Consider the following 27,966-nt stretch of genomic DNA (forward strand, 5'->3'; position numbering starts at 1 on the left):
CCGTCCAACTCTTATTTTCAGCTCAGGTCTTGATCTCAGGGTTGTGAGTTCGAGCCCTGCACTGGGCTCCGTGCTGAGCATAGAGCCTGCATATGTACATACATAACAAGTCATAGTAGTGCTTGACTGACTCCTAGTCCGAAGTCTTATTCTTAACCACTAGGCTGTAGAACTCGGACTTTTCTCTTTAGTTCAAAAGGTGGTTCCTCTCATTTATTTATAGATAGCAAATGTCTTAACTAACTCTACACCTCTTCACGTAAAAATTCCACTTCTAGGAATTTACCTTAATAATGACCAATAGTTATTGGTCATTTTAGATCCAGTATCTATTTAATCATCCCAATAAGAGATGAGGTGAGTCATAGTTGTGTGTCCATTTTGCAGATGAGAAAACTGAGTCTCAAAGATGTCAAGTGATTTTCTCCCTGGACACACAGCTAGTAAGTGCTGAAGCTAGGCTCTGAACCAAGGCAGTGATTTTTGACTCTTAAAGGAAAAATAAGAATGCAAAAAAATCAGACTAATATACAAAAATTCCTGTTCTCGGCAACAAATCTAAATATCAAATATGGACCATGGGAACCAATCATGACACAGTGGAATAAAAGGCCATGTTTTCAGTGCTAGAGAAGGATTCTGACTCTCTGCTTGCACAGAGGGCTGCGAAAATTCCTTCCACCCCAGATCCAGGGCCCTTTGCACCATCACTTTGCTGTTCCTCCCATCAGAAGTTAGAGCCTCGTTCCCATCTGTTGAACGTGAGCTGGCCCCTGACTTGTTTGACCACTGGAATGACCTTGGTGCAATGTCCAATGCCTCTACCTTTGCCCTTTTGAAATGTTGCCCTGAGCCCACCTCGTGAAGAAGTTCCATCCAGCTTAGAGGAGGATGAGTGGCCACCTGGAGGGGAACCAGGGCCTTCCGACCACAGAATGAGTGACCCAAGTGAGCAGAATGCCAGCTGAACCACAGAACACCAGTGGAAGGAGTAACTGCTAACATTATTATCTCCCAGAGGATTGGGGGGTCGCTCCGTCTCCAGGGCACCTATGCTATCAGTTAATCACTGTGGCCTTACACAAGCCATGGAAGCTGGCTGCTCCAGCCCCTGGTACCCTCCCCTCTTCAGTATAAGCTCAATAACTACTCAGGGTGGGATCCACATGAAGGCCAGAGGCACAGGGAGGTAGGCTGGGAGGTGGGTTCATTCCTGCGACAGGCCCGTGGTGTGTCTGCAGGTGGTAGGACCACAGCAGGGGAGGCACAGGGACAGAAGCAGGTGGGGCAGGGACTCACCCTGATGGCCACGGACGGGCTGTAACCTGGACCCAGGAGAAGGCCGTCTAGCATTCCATGAAGATTTGGAGCAGGAGGGGCAAGGAGGGAACTCCAGTCTTCTACAGAATCCCATTATTGTTGCAAGACTGTGGAGGATGGAATCAGGGACAAGGAAAGAGTTTTCTAAATGAGGTGATGGCTTGGAGGAAGGTAGGTTTAGAGACCAATATCAGCCTCTTTAGCCAGTCCAGTCTCACTTCCCTTCAACAGATGCCCCATCCTTAAATTTCAGCACACAGAGACCATGAGGTGAATCCCAGGTCCAGAGCAAAGGCAACAAGAAGTAGAGATTGCCTGTTACTCTGGGTACAAGGCAGCAGAGGCAGAGCTGGGACCCACAGCCACTGATCCCCAGTTGGCGGGCTCCGGCTACCCCACACTGACTCCAGGGTTCTTCCATGGAAAAGTCCTCCGCCCAGGGGCCTTCGGCCTTCAACAGCTACCAAAGAGAGCCTGCTTTATGCAACTGAGCTAGAATGCAAATGTCCACAGTCAGAGCAGCTCCAAAGAGCAAAATACATGAGTTGGCCCATCTGTTTTGAACCTAAACGTGAGAAGAATCAGTGTCTACTTACACCAACGAGCCTGACTCAGTCTTCATCACCCACCTTCCAACCAAGCAGTGAGGGCCCTACCTGCCTGATGGCCCTCACGCAGACTCTGTTCCTAGCTAGATTTTGCTGCAGCCACCTAGGTAGATCAGGGATGATGTTGGGACCCACCATACCAACATCTGGGGGATTCTGCCCTAGATTTGAGCCCAAATCATCAGGGACATTAACAATAACACAACATCAGTGCTTTATAAAATTACCTTTCTGACGGGGCCTCGTTCAGTGCCAGCTTTCAATTATCCATAGGAGGGAGGAGAGAGGAAACGAGTCAGGGCTGAACACGAGAGCCAATTCAAGAAAATAAATAAAAATTGGTCTACAAATAATAGGCTGGGAGGATCATCTGTATTCGGATAATTGAGCTATGACCACAAGCAAGCCAGTTATTCAGCAAACTTTGTATGTGTAAACCAAGACTCCAATTTATTAATTCCCTGCTAAAAATGAATGCCCTGTCATGTGGCACAGACATTCACATCTGTCGGAACGTGCATTTGCTCCATCCGTGGCAGCTACCAGGGAAGTCAAATTATCAAAATGTTGCTTGGTGAGCACAGCATCCATACAAGAGAAGCTTGCTTTGCAATTTAAATTCAGCAAAAATTTATTGAACTTTATATGTCAGGCATCACGCCAGGTAACGAGGACACAACGATGTGATACTCAACTTCGAAGAGTTTGCAGCCAAACAGAGAAGAGCAGGTAGATGGTAATATGGTAACGTTAGATGCCATCCACATTGTAACGAAGGCCTTGGATGTATACGCAAGGGTCCCCGAGACCGGGCAAAGCAACGCCTCTCCACAGGGCCTTAAAGGATTAATGGGAGTTTGCCAACTGGGGGAGGGTGTGTTTGGAGGGGTGAACTTCAGTCGGATGAAAGTGTGTGCAAGAACACTCCGAGAGGAAGGTGTGAAGGTTCCACGCATCTAGACTGGTGCGTGATGTGGTGAAATTTAACAGATTATAGCATTGCTGGGATGGGAAGGAAGTCTAATGCTGTCACCAAGCCAATGGTCTTCAACTTCCCTCATATCAAACTTCTCTGGGGCACATTTTTTTTTTTAGATTTTATTTATTTATTTGACAGACAGAGACAGCCAGCGAGAGAGGGAACACAAGCAGGGGGAGTTGGAGAGGAAGAAGCAGGCTCCCGGGAGAGGAAGAAGCAGGCTCCCAGCAGAGAAGCCTGACGTGGGGCTCGATCCCAGAACGCTGGGATCACACCCTGAGCTGAAGGCAGATGCTTAACGAATGCGCCACGCAGGCGCCCCAGGGGCACATTTCTATTTACTTATTTATTTCTTTATTTATGAGAGAGAGAGAGCACGTATGAGTGGAGGGAGGAGCAGAGGAAGAGGGAGAGAGACAATCCCGAGCAGACTCCATGCTGAGCTCAGAACCCATGGCGGGGCTCAATCCCACAACCCTGAGATCATGACCTGAGCCAAAATCGAGAGTCAGACGCTTAACCAACTGTGCCACTCAGGTGCCCCATCTGGGGCACATTTTAAAGGTTGAATCCCCTCAATGCCCACCCTGAGTCTGCTGACCGAGACTCTCAGAAGTCATCCGGGCATTCATATTACTAAAAGACTACAGCCCGGGAAGAGATCCTAACACGGAAGATGATGGGAACGTATTTCAACACCTCTTAGTGGACTTAATAGGGGTGTTGTCTTATCCCCATTTTACAGGTGACAATACAGAGAAAACACCATGAGCAGGGGGAAAAAAACAAAACAAAAAAAACCCAAAAAACTAGGACTGATATATTAATCAGAAGTATTCTCCAAAGAAATAGAACCCATAGGAGCTAGGTAAATATAGATCAGATATAGATAGATATAGATTGGATATATAGAGAGAGACATTTTAAGGAACTGGCTCAGAAGACTGTGGGGGCTGGCAGGTCGGAAATCTGCAGGGCAGGCTGGAAAGTCAGGTAAGAGTTGATGTTGTGGTCTTGGGTCTGAATTCCACAAGGCAACGGGCTAGAAACTCAGGCCAGGCTTCTAGGTTGCAGTTTTGAGAGTTCTTTCCTATTCAGGAAACTTCAGTCTTTGCTCTTCCGGCCTTCAAGTGATTGAATGGGGCCTCTCCACATTAGGGAGGGTAATCTGCCTTATTCAAAGTCTCCTGATTTAAAAGTCACTCACATCTTAAAAATACCAGCAACATCAGACTAGTGTCTGACCAAACAACTGGGAAGCATTAGCCAAGCTGACACAGAAAACCAACCACGACAGCTGGAATCCCAGCTGTAGCCTTACCACTGCTTCCCTTTCTGGTTGGGAGAAGAATTTGGAAACGTGGAAACGTGTCTCATGACAGACAAGGCTGCCACCCACTCTGGCCTCCTCTGTCCCTGAAATACGGTGTTGAATCCACAGCCTGGAAGACAGTGCATTCATCTAGAGAGAGAGAGAAACAAAGCTGAGAGCCCGCCATCTTGATATACACCACCTACCACCAAGGGCGCCAGGCCACATGGTCTTCTTGAAGGAAACTTTGCTAAGTTGTCTTCCCACCTTACTGGAGCTGGGCCCGCTGGGGGATACAGGGACAATCACTGGTTTCTGCCATTTTAATGCTTAATAAGAATAAACGTGCTGGTGCCCAGTTCACCGATTTAACCACGCTGAGGATATTGATAAACGTCTCCTTTATAGTTTCATTTCATAGACTTTTATATCACACGATGAAAGACAGGAATGTGCCGCTTCATGATGCAAAACTTGTCAGCCAAGGAGAAGCCTTCTCCAGGTACGGGGAGCCCTGCCTGCTTCCCTGAGCCCCAGCTCTGTGGTGGGGAAAGGTGGGAGGCTGAGGCCCTCGGTTTCCTGGAGCAAGAAGAAAGCATATTGGGTTTTTTTTTTTTTTTCTCAGATTGATCCAAATCAGTGACTGTGGTCCCATCTAAATCTTACATTTATTCTACTCATTTGATGGCAAAAAATAAAGACTCGAAAAATAAATATTATACAAAACATGGAACTATCACATTGTTTCAAAGGATGTTTAAGCTAGAAGGGACCTTTAAAACCTACTCATAAAAAATAATAATAATTTTTAAACACCTTACTCATAATACCATGAATTCTCTAGAGATAAGAAATGAGAAAACAACTTGCCCAAAGTCACTGCTCAGGTCTGAAACTAGACCCTCCAGATTCTTCATCCATTGGTCAGCCTTTCTCTCCTCCCTCCCTCCCTCTCTTCCATCCTCCCTTTTGAACATATTTTTGGCACAACGTCTCTTAAACGCACCATGGCCCAGTCATGGTTTTTAGTCGTCAACAGAGTCCACTTTGGCTAGTTGGAGCCGAAATGGGAATTATTCAAGGGTATCAGTTAGCTCACAAAGAGATAAACAGATCGGAAGCTAAGTGTCCGGAAGTAGAACTCCGAATATGAGTAGCAGTTCCGGCCTGATGGGAAAACAGCCTCCATCATGGCCACTGAGTGCTGAGTCCAGTGAAATGCCAAGAACCTGATGTCGTTGCCTACCCACCCCCGCCCCCATGTCCTGAGCATCCAGGCCACCTCTGAGTCAGGAACTTGACCCTCCAGCCTCTGAAATCCAGACACCGCAGCGACCACCAAGAACCAGCGTTGTGTTCCTGACCAGGCTTGCTTCAGCTCTGACCTCCCACGAGTCAGCAGCATCCGAGCTATGAGAGGGTTTCAATGGAGCTCTGAAACTTACATTGGGATTCTGGAACACTGCAGATCCAGTCACGGAGTCAGGGCTGGCTCGGCCCCAGGTGAGAGGACCTACTGGGCCTCCAAGCCTGTCTCCCATGTGATTCCTTGTCTGTCTGGTTGTGAGCTCATGATGGGTATTCAGAATGAGATTTACGCAATTGGGGTGCTTGGAGAAGTGAAATGCTTTGGGGCCCTCTTTTTAATTTCTCCCTGTCTCTTTCCGGAAGTAACCTAGGCTAAGAAATGCAAACGCTGTTGCTCTCAAGTCTGGGCTGTCTCCAATGTTCTGTCCCACCAGACGAGGAACACCCAGGTGCCAGAGACCACACTTAAGTCACCTTCGATACCCCTACAGTGAAGGATCATATGGCCAGGAAATCAGTCCCTCTGTAACTTCAGATCTTCATGTCACTTATTCTGGAAATGAAAAGCATCTCACCCAGCAAATAGAATCTGAATGTCATAATATTTTATTCTCCTGGACAGACACTGTGACTCCTAGTAGACTTTGTGTGTTTTACTCCCTTGCATAAATACCGTGACCTGCTGTGATCCTAAGTATTTTGTGGGATAAATATGGTGGCCTCTTACGGATGCCTGTCATTGGTAACCCTCCCAAAAGTCCTGCGTGGAGTTTGACTGATGAGCCCGACATCCTCCTCCTTCTCCTCTGAGTTGTGTCTTCAAGTTCCATCTTCCCTGCCTGAGGGTCACGGGACCCCTCTTCCCCAGGAATTACAAGGCAAACCTTGGAAGGCTCTTGAGTTTTACTCAGGTGTAAAGGAAAGCCTTGGCCTTTCGATGTGTGAGGGAGCTGCAGTGGGCACACTCCCCCTCCTTCCCAGCAATGCAGATCTTCAACACGGTGAAGTCTTATTTCTGAATTCTAGGTCTGTGGTCCTTTTTCCCACGGCATGTGGGCTCTGCACTGTGAAAGTCTAGTGAGAAAAATGATGAATGAATGAATGAATGAATGAATGAATGAATGATGGCAAAAAAGAGGAATGCATTTGAAAACAAAATTTTATATTTAATAACGTAATTGATGGCTCTCTTGTTTTTTCTGTTCTTTCACATTTGCTTTTTTCCAAGTAACCATCTCCCCAAGCCTACCTATTTTTTCCCCATTTTTCTCTGTTCCCCACTCGGCATAATGGAACATAAATACTGTCATAGCCCTCCCCGTCTGCCTATGAGGGCAAATCCAACTGGAGAAGCTATCAAACCCAATGACATTTTCAAACAATCTGAATAAAGTAATTATTGTGTAAAGATAAATTTGCCCAGGGGAGGAAAAATAACAGAAGAAAAATGATTGAACATTTCCACTGGAAAAGCCTGTTCACCGCGAGCTACAATGGAAGCAAACACCCACATGACCTGACCGCCAGTGTACCAGGGATTTTGCCCTGAGGAGGAGCCAGATTCAGCAGGGAAAATGTCTTTACTCTGGTCTCCTGCACACCATTCCTACTTGGGGAGCCAAGGGCACAAGGAAGCATCCTAGCTCCGGTTACAGAGGCTGAAGCATGCCTTCTCTCTCTGGGGCTCCTTCTCTCTCCGCTTCTTCACGATTCTCCCTCACTTCTTTGTTTCAAACCTAAAACCTCCTTTTGCAGTCCTTGCTCGTGTCTGACACGTATTCGGCCAGACACGAGGATACCAAGAGGAAATACACCTATGCACACAGACACGCACATATACACTAGCACAGACACACACGCTCACACAGACACACTCACATAGACACACTTACACACTCATACAGACACACATATACACTAGCAAAAACACACACACAGACACACATACACACTCACACACACATATACACTAGCACAAACACACACACTCACACAGACATACACTCACATAGACACACATACACTCACACAGACATACATATACACTAGCACAGACACACACACTCATACTGACATACACTCACATAGACACAGACACACCCATATACACTCACATACACAAAAACACCAGCACAGACATACACTCACGTAGACACAGAGACACACAGACACACTCACACAGACACAGTCATGCAGACACACACTCACACAAACACACACATACACTCACACAGACACACGCAAAAAACACAGCCACACAAACGTGCGGACAAATCCACACACAGGCACATGTGCATACACAAACACAATCACACACACATATCCGACTTCTGAGAAGCTTGCAGTCTAGTGGGACTGTTAGCAGTCACCCTAACACCTGCTCGCGCGGAGTTACGCCCGCAGTAAAGAGGACATGCACCAGGGGAGCAGAACTTGGGGCTGCTTGGCCAGGCAGCATCAGGGAGGGCCGTTCCAGGGACGCTGAGCGGAAATCTGAAGGGAGAGCAGGAGGACGGACAGCAGAGGAGGGAGGGCTTCGGTAAAAGGAAGCACAGGGGCAGGACGGCTGGAGGGGCGAGCGGCCTGGCACGTTCAGGACACTGTGAGCTCAGGACGTCCAGAGAACCAAGACATCTGGCTTCTGTCAGCATGGGCCATGGCTAACGACTCTAACCGAGCCCCCGGCACTTTCCCGGGGTCCCTGGGGCTGGAGGAAGAGGAAATAAAACATGACCTCACTCGACATTTGTAGAGCCAGAATCCAAGCGGGGAGTATCGAGGAAAATACACACACACACATGTGTGCCTACCCCAAGCCCTCCTTGATGACGATGTGCCCCTCTCTCTGGGGCATAAACTCATTGCCATGATTGCACGGATGAATGAGCCAAGATCACCACCAAATTAGTCCCTCAACATAAATAACAAACATGCATTTGTCTGAGCCATTTGACAGTAACTTCGTGACAGCAGACACGGAACTGCCTTCTCTGAAATCTGAGTCACGCTTGATTGCTGTCACGTGGCACACGCAGTCCATCTGAAGTCATGACACCGAAAACACACCCCAAATCTCTCCACTTCTCTCTCTAGGGCCACCGCCCTCCACAAAGCGAGTTGTCACCTGCGTCAAGACAGCAGCCTCCTAACTCTTATCCTTGCTTTCCTCTTGTTCCTCTGTCATCCATCCCACCAGAGAGACCTTTGCAAAACGTAAGGTGGATATGTCATTCCGGCTTTAAACCACACAGTGGCTTCCATTCCACTGATGTGGCTGAGAGCACAGCTCTGGACCCAAGTGCTGGGTTTGGATCTCAGCGCAAATCTTAACTGCCCTGTGCTTCAGTGTCCTGCTCTGTAAACGAGGTTAATAATTGTACCCACCCCATAGAGTTTTCGAGAAGGTTACATGAGTTACTCTACGTTAAGTGGCATAGCGTCAGAATCACCAATATTAGGTTTTAAGAAAATAAAACCCAATCTCCTTACCAGGGCCCCCCCATATGTCTGATCTCATTCTGATCTACTCTGCGCCACCCTCCCCAAGTCATAGCCACACTGCCCTTCTTGATCTCTAAACAAACCAAGTTCACTTGGAGCTCAGGGCTTTTGCATTTACTGTTCTCTGTTTTTTCTTCCAGGCACCCTTGTCCCCAGGTCATCACATGGTCCCTCTCGTCATTCAGACATGAGCAGAAACGTCACCACCTAGTCCCTATCGGCTTTCCCACATCCATCTCCTGCATGCGTGTGTGCATACACACACACACACACACACTCATGAGTCCCCTGTTGGTCATGCTCACAGTGTTTCTCGTTAGTGCATTCATATTATTTATTTGTTGGTCTACTTGGTCGTTACTCACCTTCCCCTAACTGGAAAGAAAGCTTCACGGAGTGAAAACATGTCGAACAGTGTCTGGCGTGTAGGACAAAGTGAGATTTGCGCCAGATGGACAAATGAATGAATGGGGGAGGGAGGGAGATAGTGAATCGATGTAGTTAGCACATGGCAAGTATTTACTGAACATGGCAAAGTAAGCTATACTCACTTCTGGAAATAGAAAAAACCAAAGTTTAAGGAAACTTAGTCTCTGCCATGTGTGAGCGCTCTTGTGACAGATGTGAAACTCTCATGCCATGTGATCCAATTAGCATCGCTCTTGAAAGGTCATTATTCTCGGATATGATTACACCATCTGTCCAAAAAGCTTTCGTGATTCATGATCAGATAAGCACTGAACCCCATTTGGCAGGCCTTATCAAATGACTCTATCTTCTTGGCTGGGTGCTGGCCATGTGTGGGCAGTGTTTTGACATTTTCAGATGAAATACAGGCTCGAATAAAAAACACATAAAGTAGGGAGATGATACGGGCCAGGGAAGAATATTGCATTCTGTAAATTCTCAGGGTATAACCAGGATGAGGAATGGATACGTTTAAGTCTAGGAAAAAAGGGGGAGAGACTGTCCAATGGGAACCTTGATTAAACTCTGGTTTCATCTCCCTGAAGGAACTGCGGGAGGCTCTATCGCATACAGTCAGACAAAGACTCAGAGAGCACCTGCCCTACATGCTGGGGGGAGTCCTGGGGGTGTAGACGATGGCAGAAGAGGCATTGGAGCAAAGTGCTGACCCAGGGGAAGAGGCGATTGCCTGGTTTTACAGGTAAGGAAAGGAAGCCCTCAGCTAATTCCTGCCACCCACCATGTTCCTTCCTTCTGGTCACAGAAGCTCTCCTTTCTTCTGAGGAGCCACTCATTCCCCACTCTTGGTTCTTGTACTTCTAGGGGAGCCCATCTGGCCACATGGTTAGCTCAGGGATGAACACGTGGCCTGTGCCAGACAAAAGAGAGAAACTCTGAGATTCTGTTGCCGAAATTATCGGGAAAGAGATGTTTTCTGATCTAGAGGCTGCTAAGCTCTAAGAAGAAAAGTCGCAGGCTGCCAGCTATCTGTTTTCCTTCTCTTGCAGAGGTCCTGACCAAGAATGGGGCCTCACAAAGGGAGGATGAGCGTGAGCAACGGAGGGAGATGAACTCCCAAACCAGCCACGTCTGCAGCTAGAATAAGGGCTGCCAATGTCCACTATGCAAGACGAACATTCCCGAAACCCCTTGTCATCATTAAACCCTGGGGTATAATAAAGTGCATGGATTTCGTCTTTGTCCCTGGTTGCTGGAAGAGTCCCTAAAACCCTTGGCATTTCTTGAGTGGCAGGAGTGTCTTTTGTTATTTATACCAGCCCCTTAGGGTCTCACCTGAGTTTATGCTAATGGATGACTTAGGGTGGAGCACCTGGACAGCCTCAGGACGGGGTTGCTCACCAGCAAGACCTCCTGGGAGGGGAGCAGGTAGGGGAGGGGGTTGGAGATTGAGTTCTATAAGAACTCTCGATTAACTACGTTTGGAGAGCTTCCAAGTTAGTGCACTCCTTAAGCTGTTGAGAAGGTGACCTACCTGGGGAGGCCGTGGAAAGCACACATACCACATGTGCGCACGCGCACACACACGCACGCACGCACACGCGCACCACGCACGTACACCACAGCTCTTCCACTTGGTGTCCTGAGCTGTATTCTTTGTAATAAACTGGCAGTAGTAAGTGAAGCGCTTTCCTAAATTTTGTGAATCATTCGAGCAACTTATTGAACCTGCGAAGGGAAACTGTGAGAACCTTTGGATTTATAGCTGGTGGGTCGGAAGCCCAGATTGGATTTATAGCTGGTGGGTCGGACTTGAGACTGGTAGATGAGGTAGGGTGGTCTTGTGGAACTGAACCCGTAAACTGTGGGGTCTGTACTAACTCCCCACAGTGTCAGAGTTGACCTGAATTGTTGGACACCCAGTTGGTGACAGAGAATTGGCAAATTGGTTGTTGGTATGGAAAAAAAAGCTGTCATATTTGCTGTCAGAAGAAAACACCATGCAAACCCATTTCAATGGGATTTTTCTGTTATTTGCAACCAACACTTCTGATCTACTCAAGATTCCCAGGTGTAGAAAATTTTAGCAATTCACCCATGGTCACACAGCTAATAAGTGAGAGAACTGAAACTGGACCAGATCCATGTGACTCCAAAATCCCATTGTTTTATCCACTGAGCTGTTTTCCTGAGAAGGTTACCATGGAAGGGATTCCATCCTTAAGTGGGAGGATATACCGGATGGTTTCAGAGGCTCATGAAGTTCCAAGTGTCCATCACTGTAAGTATCTCCCCACAGATGATGGGAAGAATCTACCCACCCAAATCCAAAGAAGCCAGATCCTGCAGTCACAGCAAACCCAGGGCCCCTCTTTGTCCAGACATTCTGAGCACCATACGCAATGTCATCTGTTGACGCCACACTCTCAACACAGCCCACGACATACTCACCAACTCCATCTCCTGAACAAAGCTCAACAGCAAGGTTGAAGAAAATAATCTCTCTTTAGCTTGGAGTCAAGCATGTGAAAGGGAAGTTATTAACTGTCTAAAATGTTGACTGTTTGCTCTTTCTATTTTCTTTCTAATTTCCTCTTATCTCTCTAAAATAAATTAGAACATCCTTCTGGCAAGGACCATATCTTAGACATTTCAGTGTGTCCCTCCACCTCCAACACTATGCCTTTAAACATGTTGAATGGCTGACTCACTTAGGACCTTGTTCTTGTGTTGGTTTGATTCCATTATCTGTCTCCTTTCAGATTCAGTGCTTCCAAGTTTGACATGAGAAAGTCCTTTTCTGAGCCTGATTTAACCTTCGTGAGATGCTTGTTTTCACAGATACTTGTCACGTGTGTTGTGCTGACTGGCTGAGAAATTAACCTTGTTTAATATCAGCTCACCTCTCATTTAAAATAAACTGGTAGCTGAGAAAAATAAAATAGGGAAGAGGATCATAAAAAGAGCTTGGTATAGAAGGTTTGGGGGCACCTGGAACAGAGGAGAGAGTGTTGAAAGGAGAGAGACATAGCCCCCAGTGCTGGGGTTATCTGAATTTAATGGCAGAAGATGACAGGGCAAGGGTTGATGTGAGGTCAAGGAGAGCTTAGTACCAAAAAGGCTGAGTGGGCAGGGGCGAAGGGTATGGAGCTGACTGTGTGGTGGGGGTAGGGGAGGCGCTGTCATTGATCAACAGCTTACAGGGACAAAACCTAGAAAGTTCCATGGCACAGACTTTGGGGGAGGCAGCCGGGATGAACAGAACATGATCCAACCCCACTGGTCTTCTTTCCAAAGTGCCGTGAGCTTTTTTCTCTAGATCTTTGTGTGCGCTCTTCTCTCTGCCAGCAATGGTTTTTTCTCCCCCTTCTCCATTTTCTTGGCCACTTCTAGTCTTCCTTCTAATCTTACTGTATGTTATTTCCTCCAGGGATCCATCCCTACAAACCACAGCACCCTCACCCCCAATCGAACACTGTTACCTACTGTATGCTACTGCATGAAGCATTTTCCCGTATGATCAGCCTCCCTCATATTATATTGCCCTTGAACTTTTATAAAGTGTTCTCACTCTGTTATTTCAGCTTCTCAGCAGTCCTGAGAGCCCAAGGGGCCATGTCTCATCCACCCCATTCAATAACATAAACTGAAGCTCAGAAAAGTTGCAAGATTCTCACAAGAACTAGGCTAATGATGCTTGGGACATAACTTGAACCCAAGTCTTCCAGCACAAGTCCAAGGTCTTCCCACCTCACCAGACTGCCCACAGTATTAGCTGGACAACAGGAAGCTCTGTGTGCATATGGCTGTAGAGTTCTACAGGGTTCTCTGTCATAGACTTTGGGGGGAAAAATCGGGTTTTCTGGTACCGATGGTCATTCTGAATGGAAAGTTACTTTTACTCTGTTCCTTTCACCCTTGTGCCAGCTTACGAAATGGGCGTATGCTGGAGTCTGCAGTTAATACCCTTACACCATTGAAAGAAAAGAAGGACCAGGTCTCCAGATAGGAGACGCTGGAATTATTCCCTGCAGACCACTTGCCAGTCCTACCTTGGCACACAGAGAATAGAGAGGGGCAGGCTCTATACATGTATCAGCTGTGCTCGACTTCTCTCCTCCAAAGGCAGAGATGAGAAGATAGCCATTTCCTCAGCTAACGTCCATTGAGTCTTACTGGATCCTGGGCTCTGGGGGCCCCGAGTGAATGAAATAAGATGATCCCTTGTCTCAAAGTGTTCAATCTGTGAGGAAAATAGAGAGATAGTCTTGTTATTTGCTATGATTCTTCTCCCTGTTACTCCTTATTTTTTCTTGCTTTTTGTTTCAAACATACATATTTTACAGGGTTGGGGTTTTTTTTTCAGCTTATTCTATCATTTTTATGTCTTGAGGCACTAATTTTTGTTTGTTGTTTCAGCAGACTGTTTTGGTAGTTAGTTTGCTTATATGTTGGGTTTTTTTTGGTATTATTATTATTATTATTATTATTATTATTATTATTATTGTTGTTGTGTTAACTCGTCTTCAGCAAGTGTCGTATACCCTATAGGATTTTGCTGTACTCTGGATTATAAAACATCATTACGGAATAGCTTGGGGTTTGCTTTTGTTAGGCTCCTGGACCTTCAACAGTCTGAATTACTTTTATATGAATCCCTTGCCTTTCAGTGAACTTGGACCCCACACCCAGTTTGGGTGCAGATTTTCCTTCAAGAATCTTTATTCAGATGGGAAGAGGTTTCCTTGTCCCCAAGACTCATGGGCTCTTTGAGGCTCTGGGCTTTAGGAAGGGTAGGTGTCTTCTAGCTATTCCCTTCCTGTTTTCACTTGCCCTCAGCCAGATTTGTTATCACTGAAGAGATAACAGAAGCTCAGTGTCGAGGACTTAAAGCCTCTATCCAGTCAAAAATCCCAGCCAGCCACCAGCAGTAAAATCTCTACCATTCTGACTCCAACCACCTTTCACCTTATGACACCTGGGGGTTTCCCTTCTCTTTTATTTATTACTTATTTTTTTTATTTTTAATTTTGTACAGAGTATCTGCGTCTTGGGGCAGACAGACTGTTACCATGTGGCTGGAAGCCCCAAATGGAGACTTAGAAACCATAATAAGTCATTTTCATTTCTTCCTGAGGAAAAGCAGAAGACCTAGAAGGTTCCACAGTGACCTCCTTCACTGACAATGTTCCTCACTGGAAAATGCTGCAAAATGGGCACCCACAAGGTGCTCTGGAGGAGGCAGCTGGTCCTGTATGTGCTCTGGTCGCACTCTGGGACCCTGTTGGGTCACTAGATTTCTCTAGAGCTCCATGTCCTTCTCCCTAATGAGCAAAGCTCCTCCTCTGTGTGACATGAGCAAGGGTGAGAGAGTTCACAGGAATCTCCAGAAATAAGGAGAAAGGTCAGATACTAGGAGCGATGGAGAAGACAAGGCATTGGGTACCGGAGAGTGGACCCCAAGAGAACAAGCTGGTGAAAGAGACCACCGTCCTGTCCCTCGTGTGCCTTCCCAAGGTCCTAGAAGAGGGCAATGCCCATGATGTGTAACAGCCAGACAAGGCAGGGTGACTGCCAGAAAGAGGAGCGAACATTTATGTGGGACCTACTCAGTGAAGTGCTCCATGATGTGCTTACTTTTGCATGTGCTCTCTCTTGCTCTCTTTCTCATCAGTGAACTTTATTTTTATAGCAGTTTTAAGTTTACAGAAAAGTTGAGCCCAAAGTACAAAGAATTCCTATAAAACCCAGCTCCCACCCACCCCCTCCACCGTCTCCCCTAATGTCAACATCTTGCTTTGGTTTGTCACAATTGTCACAATTAATGAGCCAATATTAAGGTACTGTTGTTTTGCAATCTACTACGAAGTTTCCAGGTGACATCTGAAACAGGTCTCCATACTTGGAAATCAGGGAGAAACTGAAGAATAAGCAGCCACTCCGGATTGGAAGGTGGCAGGTTTAACAAGCAAGGGGACTTGCATTTAAGGCTTGTCTTGGGTGGCATCAAGATGACATCTCCGCACCTACCCACCAAATCTTACACACTTCTAGAAAGGTCTTAACTGTGTTCAGTCACATACGCCATCCAGATGATCTCAGCACCACATCCCTCTCTCCAGGCTACATTCTTGCTGCAGCTTCTGGGAGGGGGGAAGGCAAGCAAAGAGCACATTCCAAGGACAGGGAGAGGGTAAGGAGCCTCTGATTGCCTGGGTCCAACTCATGAGTCAACAAGCAGTGACACTTCTTGACCTCACCCAATAGACATTAAAGTCCACCATTTACATTAGGGCTCATTCTTTGTGTTGTACATTTGTGGGTTTGCGCAAAGATTTAACGTCATGGATCCATTGTTATAGTATCATACAGCATAGTTTCCCTTCCTGCCACAGACTGAATGTTTGTGCCCCCCCATTCATACATTGAAAACTAACCCCCAATGTAACAGTATTTGGAGATCAGGCTTTTTGGAGGTGATTAGGTCAAGAGGAGCCCTCATGAATGGGGTTAGTGTCTTTACAAACGAGACCCCAGAAAACCTCCTTGCCCTTGGCACCATGTGAGCACACAGCAAGAAGACAACCATCCGTACCAGGGAGCAGGCTCTTACCAGACACTGACTCTGCTGGGGCCTTGATCATGGGCTTCCCAGCTTCCACAACTGTGAAAAATGAATTTCTGTTGTTTGTAAGCCACCCAGTCTATGGTATTTTGTTATAGCAGCTTGAACAGACTAAGACACTACCTTACTATCTCCTCTTTAAAACATATGTATTTATAAGCATGTAATTGCTATACGGTTCCAGAATTCAACTTCTAGGTGTATACCCAACAGAGTTGAAAGCAGAGACTCAAACAGATATTTGTACACACATGTTCATAACAGCATTATTCACAACAGTTAAAAGATGGAAACAATCCAGGGATACCTGGGAGGCTCAGTCAGTTAAACGTCTGCCTTCGGCTCAGGTCATGATCCCAGGGTCCTGGGATCAAGCCCCATACTGGGCTCCTTGCTCAGCAGGGAGCCTGCTTCTCCCTCTGCCTGCCTCTCCCCCAGCTTGTGCTCTCTCTCTCATTCTTTCTGATAAATAAATAAATAAATAAATAAATAAATAAATATAAAATCTTTAAAAAAGAAAAAGGTGGAAACAATCCAAATGTTCACGGATGGATGAATAGATCAACAGAATATGGAATATACATACAGGGGAATATTATTCAACCCTTAAAAAGGAGAGAAATTCTAATACCTGATACAACATGGATGATGTTGAAAACATTCCACTAAATGAAATAAACCAGGCACAAAAGGACAAAAATTATATGGTTCCATTTATATGAACTAACTCGAATGGTCAAATTCATAGAGATGGAAGGTAAAAGTATGTTTACCAGGGGTGGGGGGCAGTAGAGGAATGGGGCATCAGTGTTTAATGGGAACAGAGTTTCAGTATGGGAAGATGAGAAAGTTCTGGAGATGGACGGTGGGGGATAGTTGCACGACAACATGGATGTGCTTAGTGCCATGGAACTGCACGCTGAAAAATGATTAAGATGGTAAGTTTTATGTTATCTTCCCAACAAAAATATAAACATGAAAAACATATATATTTATACCTTATTTCCAAAAGGCTTTAAAGAAGCATGATGTCTTTATCCTCATGGAAGCCATATGATGTGACTAGCACGCTCAGTGAGTGGAGACACCAGCTAGCCCACCCGGCCAGCACCTCTCGTGTCTCCGGATGTGACTAACTCTTCCAGCCACCGCACATCACAAACAGCTCACCCCAGCAAGGTCGAGCCAGATGATCCCCACCCAGATTATGATAAGGAGCCGTAAGCACCCGCCGTTCTCTACCAGAGACCAGAGAACGGAAGACACAAGCTAGGGTGACCATTGAAAAACAAGAAAAAAATCCTCTCATGGGTCCAGGTGATGTGGGAAACAAAGGCAGAAGAAAAATTATTAAATGTCCTTACTACCTACAGCCCATTGACAAGTCCTTGAAACAGGGCAGAGTGGCCTTCCTCTAGGGACTCAACTGCCTCAATGTTGATACTTTGCTAAGGGCAAAAGGCAATCCTAGCCCGACACCCCCCCCCCACTTCCTGGATCCTGTAAGCTTACTTTAACATGTAAAAATTCCTTTAGAAATTTCCTTTATCTCTAAACCCCCCAAGACACGTGTTGGCAGTCAGCCCCCAAGCCTATGGCCCACTGATACGCATCCGAAGGGTCTCATGACTGAGGTCTTATTAGACAGTAATAAATGACATTTTCCCACCAATAGCTAGCCCCCTCAAGGTCCTGGAAACCTTGCTTCCAAAATTCCTTAGAGACTTATGCTATCCCTAGCCCCCTCCCAACTTGAGGGTATATAATGGGCCATTCCTCATGACCCCGGTGCAGCTCTTTCTGCCCACGGGGCCTGTCCCTGTGCTTTAATAAATCACCTTTTTGCACCAAAGACATCTCAAGAATTCTTTCTTGGCTGTTGGCTTTGAACCCTAACAGTGTCTTTCCTACATCCCATGGACCACTCAGCGGTTGGGGAATCTGCTTTGGATGACCCCTTTCTTCCCTAACAGCTCACAGTCCCACCCCTCTGGGGCTTGAACGCACAATCAGCTGTCGTTATTCCTCACTGGTGGTGGACCATTCACAACATCGCGCTCCATGTGTTCACTCGGACTCTCTAGCTTTGACCAGTGGCACCAAACTGGAGGTATTAGTATCTCCCTGCTCACGCCTCCCTCCACCCCCAACCGTATTCTCACTCTCTCCCTGTCCTCCCGCCCCTCCCCACCCACCCCCCCAACACTGACACCCCGGGGTGGGGGTGGGGAGTGAAAGGCCAGGCCTGGCAATGCTAGAAGTCATGGATCGAAGTTGGAAATAAATGGCAAAAAACAAGCTGCCCCAACATGACAGGGCCCTGTGCCCAAGGCCTGACGAGCCACCCACACCAGTTCTTTCTGCTCCTGACAATGTGTTATGATTGCATAGCTGAGTCACCTACGCCAAATGATAGTAATTCAGCTCAATCATGACAAAAATAAAAAATGAGCAGCCATCTGGCCGCAGGCTTACTCACCTATTAGAGCCACGTGTTGACACGCTGCTGGCAGAAAAGGTCAGGGAAGGTGGGTGGGTAAAGAGAGGGGGGCGGCTGGAGAGATGGTAAATGGCTTTAGGCCACGGGTCTGTGACTTGGCCTCTGTACCATCTTTGTGAAATAAGCATGGAAGTTGAAGGCAGATGGTCAGAACAGAGGTTCAGACGAAAATCTCCCTTCATTTCTTCTCTGTCCTCATTGCTGCAAATCTTCACATTGTGAAATAAACTTACTCCAGCTACCGCATTTCTCCAAGGCGCTTGGGAAAGATCAAAATAAAATAAAAGTCATTATTCGTCGGCGACAACTTTGCAGTGGAAACCGCACTTTGGTATATGGCTACTTAGATGATAAATTACTACATTGGGGGACGTAGAGTTTTGGCATTAATGTATCCAGATTTTTGTAATTGCTCAAACCCTTTGACCCTCTTCTAAATAATTCCTCTTCTAAGTTTGTATCCTAAGGATATAATTAGAGATAAGCACAAAAGTTCATGTTACAAGAATGTTTGTATCAGCATTATTTATAATAGCAAAAAAAAAAAAAAAGGAAGGAGAAGGGAAGGGAAAGAAAAAGAGAAAGAGAGGGAGGAGGAAAAAAATTCAAATATCCACCAATGATATAAATGGTTAAATAAATTATGGCCACACATCCAATTTACTAGAAGACTACCATTAAAAACCATGCCTTCAAAGAAAATTTAATGACATGGAGAAATGTTTACAATCTAACAGTATATGCCGAGTAGGCCATAAACTTTATATACAATGTGAAATGCATTATGTTGAATCATATATAAAATTTCCCTTTTTTATAGGTCAAAACGGTTGAATGTCATCAATTTTATAGATGCGAGTCAAAGGAGAAAAAATACTGTAAACCAAAAAATTTAAGTTGTAAGTTGTGGTTTACTCTGTCGAGTTTTCTTTTCTTTTCATCTCTCTTTATTCCAAGGTCTTACAAAAGGCCTTTTGCAATTAGAGGGGGAGAAAAGTGTAATTAGAAAGAAGAAAAAGTGAAATTTCAGAAAGCCACCCTCCGCAGAGTCGATCCCAGCTCCATCCAGGGGAGCCGTGTGCTAGAAGCTTCTGCCGGCTCACGAGAGCATACCCAGCGCTTTACCCAACTGTGTTCAATGACATCAATGTCAAGCTGATAGCTTGAAATTAGCCGTGGTGGCAGTATTTACACTATGGGAATTGGCAAATGGCCCAAATCAGGGTCTTCCTTTCTGAATCACTTACCAGTACACCACTGGTCCAGGGGTTTTGTTGGTCAGGTATGGGACAGGTACAGGCTCAGGGTACCCCTGAGTCCCCGCTGTCTGCCTGCATGGGCCGTGCCTCAATTGCAGGCTCTGGGCTCATGCTCACCACGCAAACTTCTGATTCAGACAGCTTCACGCGAATCTTTCCCAAAGGGACAGGCCCGTGTGATGAACTGGTCCTTCAGGGGAGAGACAGACAGGGTAGTCACATTTCTCACTATAATTCAATAAATTAAAATTACTAAATGTGGGGGTGGGGGGTGCTCCTGAGACAAGTTCAATTTCCACGTGCTGTTGAGTCAACTTGCAAAGCCTTTGAAAGTTAATTCATGGGCTGTGCTGGATCCATAGCTCCTTGGTTGACCGCTCAGCCTCTGCTCTTTTTATTTTTTTTTTTAAGATTTTTTAATTTATTCCTTTGAAAGAGAGAGCATACAAGCAGGTGGGAGGGTCAGAGGCAGAGGGAGAAGCAGACTAGCCCCTCAACAGGAAGCCCAATGCAGGGCTCGATTCCAGGACCCCAAGATCATGCCCTGAGCAGAAGGCAGATGCTTAACCCAGTGAGCCACCCAGGCGCCCCCAGCCTCTGCTCTTAAAGCCACACACGTCTTGCATGCTTCTCCACACTTGCTAGTAATAATCAGTAATCCTAGCCTCTAGCATTTACTGTTTGCTTACTGCACAAGCACCATGCTAAGTGCTTGACTTGCACTGAATCATTTCGTCCTCATGAGACCCTGGTGAGCTGCCTTGGAGGGTACGAAGTCATGCTTCTGACGCCCAGCACCTTTGAACACCTTTCCTTTCTATGTTCAGGGACTTCCCCACCTTCTGAGAACTCTCCTCCCTAAGCGGGAGCGCTGGAACTCACCTTCCCAGCCTCCAGTGCTCCTAGATCACAGGCATGTCAGAGACATCCCTACCCAGGGTGATGGTGTCCAGGGCCAGCCTGGCAGGGCAAGCGGCAGTGCCAGCCCAGCGGCGGTCACGGGGGTGTCTGTCCTGGAGCCGATCTGCAGAGAAAGGCAGGCCTCGCTGCAGCCTGCATGCCTTCCAACCTTGGCTCTCTGGTCCTAGGCCCGAGAAAGCCAGGCACTACTGAATATTCTTTACCAAACTCCTCTTAGGCTTAATCCCCAGAGTATGTTTCTGTGATTTCCAAAAACTTTCAGAACCCTGACACGTGGAATGATTGCAATGTATAAACATGCTATTGATATCCCCATTTTATAATGAGGACACAAAGGCTCAGAAAAATGAGGTTATTTGCCCAAGGTCACATACTGAGCAGGATTAGACCTTGACCTCTTTGACCCCAGAACAGCAGCTCTTATTTTAAACCCTGCCACGACTGACCATGCCACACTCCCCTGGGTCAGTCTTACTGCTTCCGTTTTACTGACATTTCTGAGCTTCTGAGAAGGTCAGCTATCTTGTCAAGGGCACACAAAGCGGTTGGTGGTTAGTGGAGCCATCCCTTCAGCACATTCCTCTTTCCTTCAAGAGCTGACTCCATGCTCCACGCTCCACGCCCATGTTGTCTCACCCATCCCTCCACAACGCTGGGCCAGACCAGTCCCTCTCCCTCTCCTCCGTGGGTGACAGCCCTGCCCTGCATCCCCTCCTTCCTTGGCCTCTTCGCTGCCCCAGAATGCACCCCTTCTCCCCACTCTCTATCGACATTCTACCATCTTTTCCAGATCCAAACTTCAAACATCACCTTCTCCATGAGGCCTTTCTTGCTGTGCCAACTGACGCAGTGACCCAATTTTCTGAACTGCCTTCTATGCACCTCGTCTCTGAACCATCCATTTGGGGAGATCATCCTGTGTTGTCCGGAGTGCTCACGAATTCGGTCTTGTCTTCCCTTTCAGAATGACAGCCCTTCGAAGGCTGAGACCTGCCTCAGTGGTCAGCACCAAGCCCAGGGCCAGGCATATAGTAGGCACTCGAGATGCATTGCTAACCTGAACACGCTGGCAGTCAGCTTGCCCTAATCAACATGATCTGTATGAGTAATTCTCTTAATGCTGCTTGTTCAGCTCTGCCCCATTTCGTTAGTAATGGAGATGAACAAGATGGGAACTGGTGGGACCTTTATCCCTCTATTCGGTGTGACAGTTCTGTGGGAAACTAGCTTCCGTGCACACAGGCTAGACAATCCCCATCCATCTCTCCAAACAAAGGGATTCTAGACCCCCAGCCCTGTCTGTGGTGGGGTCAGGTCAGGCTGCATCAGGGTGTTCTGACCCAGCTCCACAGCCCATCTGCACACCTCTCCTCCCCCCTCGCCAATACACAGTGGAGAACAATCCTGCTTCCTTTTCTTCCCCAAAGACACTGCGAAGTCACTGGTTCCTGCTCTGGTGTCTGTTCCACCCACAGCTCTCCCAGCTTCTTCATTAATTATCCACCATGTTGTTCCACCTTCCCTCATGCTAATCCCTCCCCCTACACACACATACACATCTGTCAAGATCTCTACCTGTACCAAAGCATCATTGTCTTCTGCAACATACCTGTGGTGGACACCAGTTTGTCCCACCCCTCATCCACAATCCTCTCCTCCTTGGGTACCTTCCGACTGTGGCTGGCCTGTTTGGATATAGTCATAAGTGTGCTGAGAAAGGAAGAGGAAAAGCTTCTTGAAGAGAAGCTCTTTTTCCCCTTTGCCCCTCCCTCTTCCTTCTTACTGCCTAGGATGAGGCCTAGGAGATGAAGCAGCCATTTTGTAACCATGAGGCAACCAGCATACTACCAAGGCCTCCACACTGGGGCTGGTGAAGTGGAAAAGAGCCTGAGGCCCTGCTGAGTCACTGTGCCTGCCCTGAACTACCGACCCAAGTCTTCTCGTGACATGAGATGACTCCAGCTTGTCCATTTAAGTCAGAGCCATAGGGCTTGCTGAGTTTGGGAGCTAATCACATCCCTAATTAATGCAACACCTTTTCAGATGCCTGCCACCCCGACCCCCAAATGAGAGCGTGGCAAAGTGGTGTCACTTGTGTTTCTCCCTTATGATTTCTCCTGTGATGCTGTGAATAGAACTGGTTTGTGCACTTTTGTATCCCACCTTGTAACAGCTTCGAGTGTTCTGGGCACAGAACCTGTCTTCCTCACCTCGGTCTCCCTCAGCACTTCGCCAAGTATGTCCGCAAAGTGGGAACTCTCTACGTATCTGCTGATTTGGGGTAAACTGTGTTTCTTTCCAGCTCAGTCCTTTGGCTGACAACTCACAATTACAGGGAGGAACCTACCAGTCCTTCCTTCTCTGTGTACGGAAGGAAGCAGAATCTTTCAAGCAATCATCAGAATATCACGTACATTTTTCCCTGCTGCAAATCAGTGATTTACATATTAAAGTGGTTATTAGAGGAGAGAATTCACCGATGCAAATTTGACATTCAGATGTCAGCCACTCCATGAATAAGGTCAACTGTGATGAGGACACATGTTAGTCTCCAATTAGAATCTCTTAATGTCTAAATAATGCTAATGCGAGGCATCTGCCAGCCCCAACTAGGCTCATAAACAAAGACGCTGACGAGAGTCAACCTAGTCCCCAGTTTCTCCCGCTGCCATTTCACGCCTCTCAACTCCCAGGAAATGAGCCGTCTCCATCTGGGAAGAGTTCCGGTCGGTTAGTGGACACGATGGCCAAGTCCTGGCAACGTGAAATCCCCCAGCTCTGTGGACCTCCGGAGCCAACAGCTGCTTGGAGAGGTTCTTGCTGCCCACCTCGCCTCTTCCCGTGGAACGTGGACTCATACAAAGCCTCCGTGTACGCAGAGCCTATTTTCTGGGAAAACCCATTTTATTCAATGATTTGGTTAGAAAACAAAACAATTCTATATTTTTTTACCTGATGATAATTTAAAGCATTATTCGATATTAGACATGAATATAAAATGCAAACTTTATATCGTTTTCAAATAAAACTTTAAAATCTTAAAAATAAACAAAAAGCATAAACATGTTGGCCGAAATCTCATCCTTGGGGAGAACCACATTGGGTTCCTCCAAGGGGGTGGCACTTTTGATGGAAATGTCTGAGAAACGCTGCTTTAGAGGAAATAATTCCGAGGCCAGGGCCGCCATCTTTCTGGAGAATTGGGAGCACATCAGAGTGAAAGGAAAGACTCTTTCTAGAGGTCATGTCAGCTGTGCTCCTAGGAAAGGCCCTCTCCCCTCCCCGGAAATTGTGGTTCCTCCTTTAGCACAACTGGCAGGTGCCCCAGAGTCAATATAATTTCCCTGTTGTACCATGACCCCCAGGAGTAATCTGGTCTCTTCCCCTCCCTGGTTTGGACAATCAGGTCAAACTTGGGTGCCTCTCTGAAGGATGGCTTTCCATACTTGAATTCTGGCCAGGGCACAATGGGCAAGGAGCATATCGTCCCATCACACTTGGTCTGTCCTGTGGGACCACACATGCCTGGCCTTCCATCCAGAGAAGGGAATTGTGCATGACCCATGAAAATGTCTAAAAAAGCAAAACGGCCCTTCAAGATTCATAAGATATTTTTAAAACACTAGGAGCAATTACCCCCATGCCACAATGATATAAAGCTCATTCTCACAGGCTTAATTCCCCTGCCAAGACTGCACTTTAGCAAATCAAGTGTAAACTCTCTAACCTGACATTTGAGCCTTAGGCTCACCAAGCAGCAGAGGTGGCCCCTTATTCCAAATGTGCCTTTCAAGCTCTGCCACTAGCATATCCGTCTTGTACTCCGGTCATATTGGATCTTCCCTATGAGTCCTCTTTCTCTCTGTCTCTGTCTCTCCCTGTCCTTGGCTCTCTGTCTCTGTCCATCCCTAAATGCCCTCCACATCCAATTCTAGGACCTGACACTTTTTTTTCCCTCAACTGACATCTCTTCATTGAGGGTCCTGTGAGCTGGAACTCTCCTATGTCTGGTATAAAATATCCAGAGGTGATAGGGGCTCGGAAGAAAATAAACGATGGTCTAGACAAAAGAGCGTAACAAGGAAGCTCAGGTGGTCCACAAAGTCCTCTCTGAAAGGGGCTTTAAGCTGAGACCTACAAGGAGGAAAAGCATTTCAAGGAGAAGGAACAGAGGGAGCAAAGTTTTAGGGCACAGACAAGCTCGGAGTCTGAGAAACTGCAGGAACATGGGGGTGTCTGGAGCACATGAAGTTTGAGAGGGCCCTGGCCAGGGAGAAACCTATAGGCAGGGAGAAGAATTTCACTTCTTCTTGGAGTGTGAAGCGACACCATTGGAGGGATTTTAGGAGAGAAGTGGCATGACCCTGGGTGAGAACCCCACCTCAGCACCTTGCAAGTGATGTGTCCTTGGGCAAGTCCTTAATCTCACAAAGCTTACATTTAGGACCTACCTGCTTGTGGCCTCCAATAAATAAAGAGATAATGTACAGTATACAAGAGCAAGAGCCCAATCTCTGGGCCAAACAAGCATATGGCAGGTGTGATATTATAGTCACAGCTCCTGGATTCTTCTTAGGGGGAAGGGATTGCTCCTGCCTCTGGCGTCCCTTAGCAACGTCTCATACATCTCATAGCCTTTCTACCTGTCTATCCATCTATCTCTCTATCATCATCATCAATCATCACTTCCTCTCCCTCTGCATGTTTTTAATCTTCCCCTAGCCATCAATGACTACCTTGAGAGTAAAGATCATATCTTACTCATTCCAGGGTCTCACACAAAACTGATTTCAGTGAACTTCACTGGGCAAAAATTCAGTGTTTATTCATTTGAATGCATGGAATTAAGAGAAGGGAGGAAAGAAGGGAGAGAGAGAGGAAAACAGGAAGGAGAAAGGGAGGAGGGATGATAGGGTGGAGGGAGGGAGGGAAGAAGGGAGTAGGGCAGGGAGGGAGAGAGGAAGAAAGCTAACACTGGCATCCTTCATGTTTATGGCGGAAAGACACGCACATTGACGCATCCCTTGTGAGCCTGGAGTTTATTTTCTTTAAAAGGAGAGATGATGAAAGAATGGTTTGCAAAGCCCTTCAAAGGGAACAAACTTAGGAGACAGTGGTGACCAGTGTCATGATTTCAAAATAAAGAGCCAAAAAAGAGGAGTGGGGATTCCAGCTTTTCTATCTGCTCTGAGGTGCAACTCAACAAGGGTGTCTTCGGAGAGTGTGTGCTTGTCAAACTCTGCCAACACCCCCCTCCCTCCCACACAACAGAAATCACTGAACCTCAGATGTCCTGAGTCAGCCCAACTGGGACAGAGGATACATGAGCCTCCCCAGCCCACCCGATATGAGATCTAGAAATTACCTTCTCACTATTAAAAAGAGAGAGAGAGAGGGATGCCTGGGTGGCTCAGCTGGTTAAGCGTCCAGCTCTTGTGTTCCAGCTCAGGTCATGAAGGTCACTAGTTCGAGCCCCGCATTGAGCTCCATGCTCAGTGCAGAGTCTCCTTGAGTTTCTTTCCCCTCTCTCTTCCTCTCCCTCTGCTCCTCCCCTCACTCACTCTCTCTCTTTCTTTTTTAAATAAATAAAATCTTTAAAAAAAAAAAAGTAAAGAAGAGAAAAAAACACTAATAGTGAACCAATGAGTCCTTGCTATATAACTATAACTGCAAGATTTGTAGTTGATTTATTTTTATATTGTATTTATTTTTTGATTTATTTTTATATTTTATTTATTCAAGAGTCTTTTTATCCTCATGACAATTCTTGGAGAGTGTCAGCTCTTGTCCAGTATTGCACAGCCAGTGAGTATAAGAGCTGAAGGCCAAACACAGGCTAGCCTGACTCCCAAAGCCTTGACCCAAACTGGCATGAACTTCAGCACCTACTTTGCCAAGAAGTGCAGTCTTTCCCATCCCTGCCTTTTTACCCTTTTTACCCCATCCTTATGCCTGGGCTTGTACCCATTTCCTGACTAGCTCCTACATACACCAGGAGCTGGGTCATACCTCGGAGGCTAGAAAGCTGACCATTCCTGCTGAGCCCTTGAAAATCCCGCTTCCTAGGAGGCTGGACCCCATCTCTCAGCCCTTGACTTTGGGAGCGAAGCCTAAGGCTGGCACCATTATCTCACAGTGATGTTCACCCCCGAGTCAGTCTCAAAGAGACTAGGGAATGGCAGGTCAGTTTCCCTAGCACCTCTCTGCTCTACAGGACTTTCTTCCCTTCCATCACCGTCCCAACTCTAAGATTCTCACCAAGCCTCAGTACTTCGCAGACCAAAGCTGAGCCTCCCCTGAGGCCACGGCAAAATCACGAGACCACCAGCCATGTCCGTAGCCCAGGTGGTTCTGCACAGCTGCCCATGTGCCTCTTGGACTATTGTAAATTGAATTTTAGGGTGTCTGAGTTCTCTGGTCTTATGCATCCATTTTTTGGACGGCCAGATGTTAAGACAGATAGAAATACGAATAAAACATCATGCCAACTATCAAGAACTTGCAAACATGTCCGGGAAACACAGAAAGTTAAATAACAACAAATGGCTTAGCAAACCGATCAATAGAGAAATTGAAAATGTATGAGAAAAAAGTCCTCGGGCTGAATGCTTATGTCTGTTAGCTGAGACAAACCTGGTGGGATTGTCCTTATCCTCGAAGTTTACCAGGATTTTCCCAGATTATACATGAGTCTGTCTCAATTCCACCTAATCTCGGCTAGAGCCTGCATAATCTCTCAATGTGAAGATTCAAAGAATTTGCTTCCGCTTAAAAAATGTTTTCTCTTTCTGTTCTGTGTTTCATTTCTAACTCACCTCCATTTGTTCCTTTTTCTCCTTGTGGAACTGACATCGGGCCCCTGGATCCGTCCTTCGAGCTGCTTATCTTGCCCCATGAGAATGCCTTCTCTGCATTTTTTTGCTCCGTTCCAGTGATTTCTTCCTCTTGGTCTCCCTGGCCATTAATTCAGGTCTGCATCTTCCTGTTCCATTTATCTGTTGAATTTCTTTTTTTTTTTAAGATTTTATTTATTTATGTGACAGAGAGACAGCCAGCGAGAGAGGGAACACAGCAGGGGAGTGGGAGAGGAAGCAGCAGGCTCTCAGTGGAGGAGCCCAATGTGGGACTCGATCCCGGAACACCGGGATCATGCCCTGAGCCGAAGGCAGACGCCTAACGTCTGCGCCACCCTATCTGTTGAATTTCT

Source organism: Ailuropoda melanoleuca, chromosome 9 (genome assembly GCF_002007445.2).
Source record: "Ailuropoda melanoleuca isolate Jingjing chromosome 9, ASM200744v2, whole genome shotgun sequence".
Classification (NCBI taxonomy): Eukaryota; Metazoa; Chordata; class Mammalia; order Carnivora; family Ursidae; genus Ailuropoda; species Ailuropoda melanoleuca.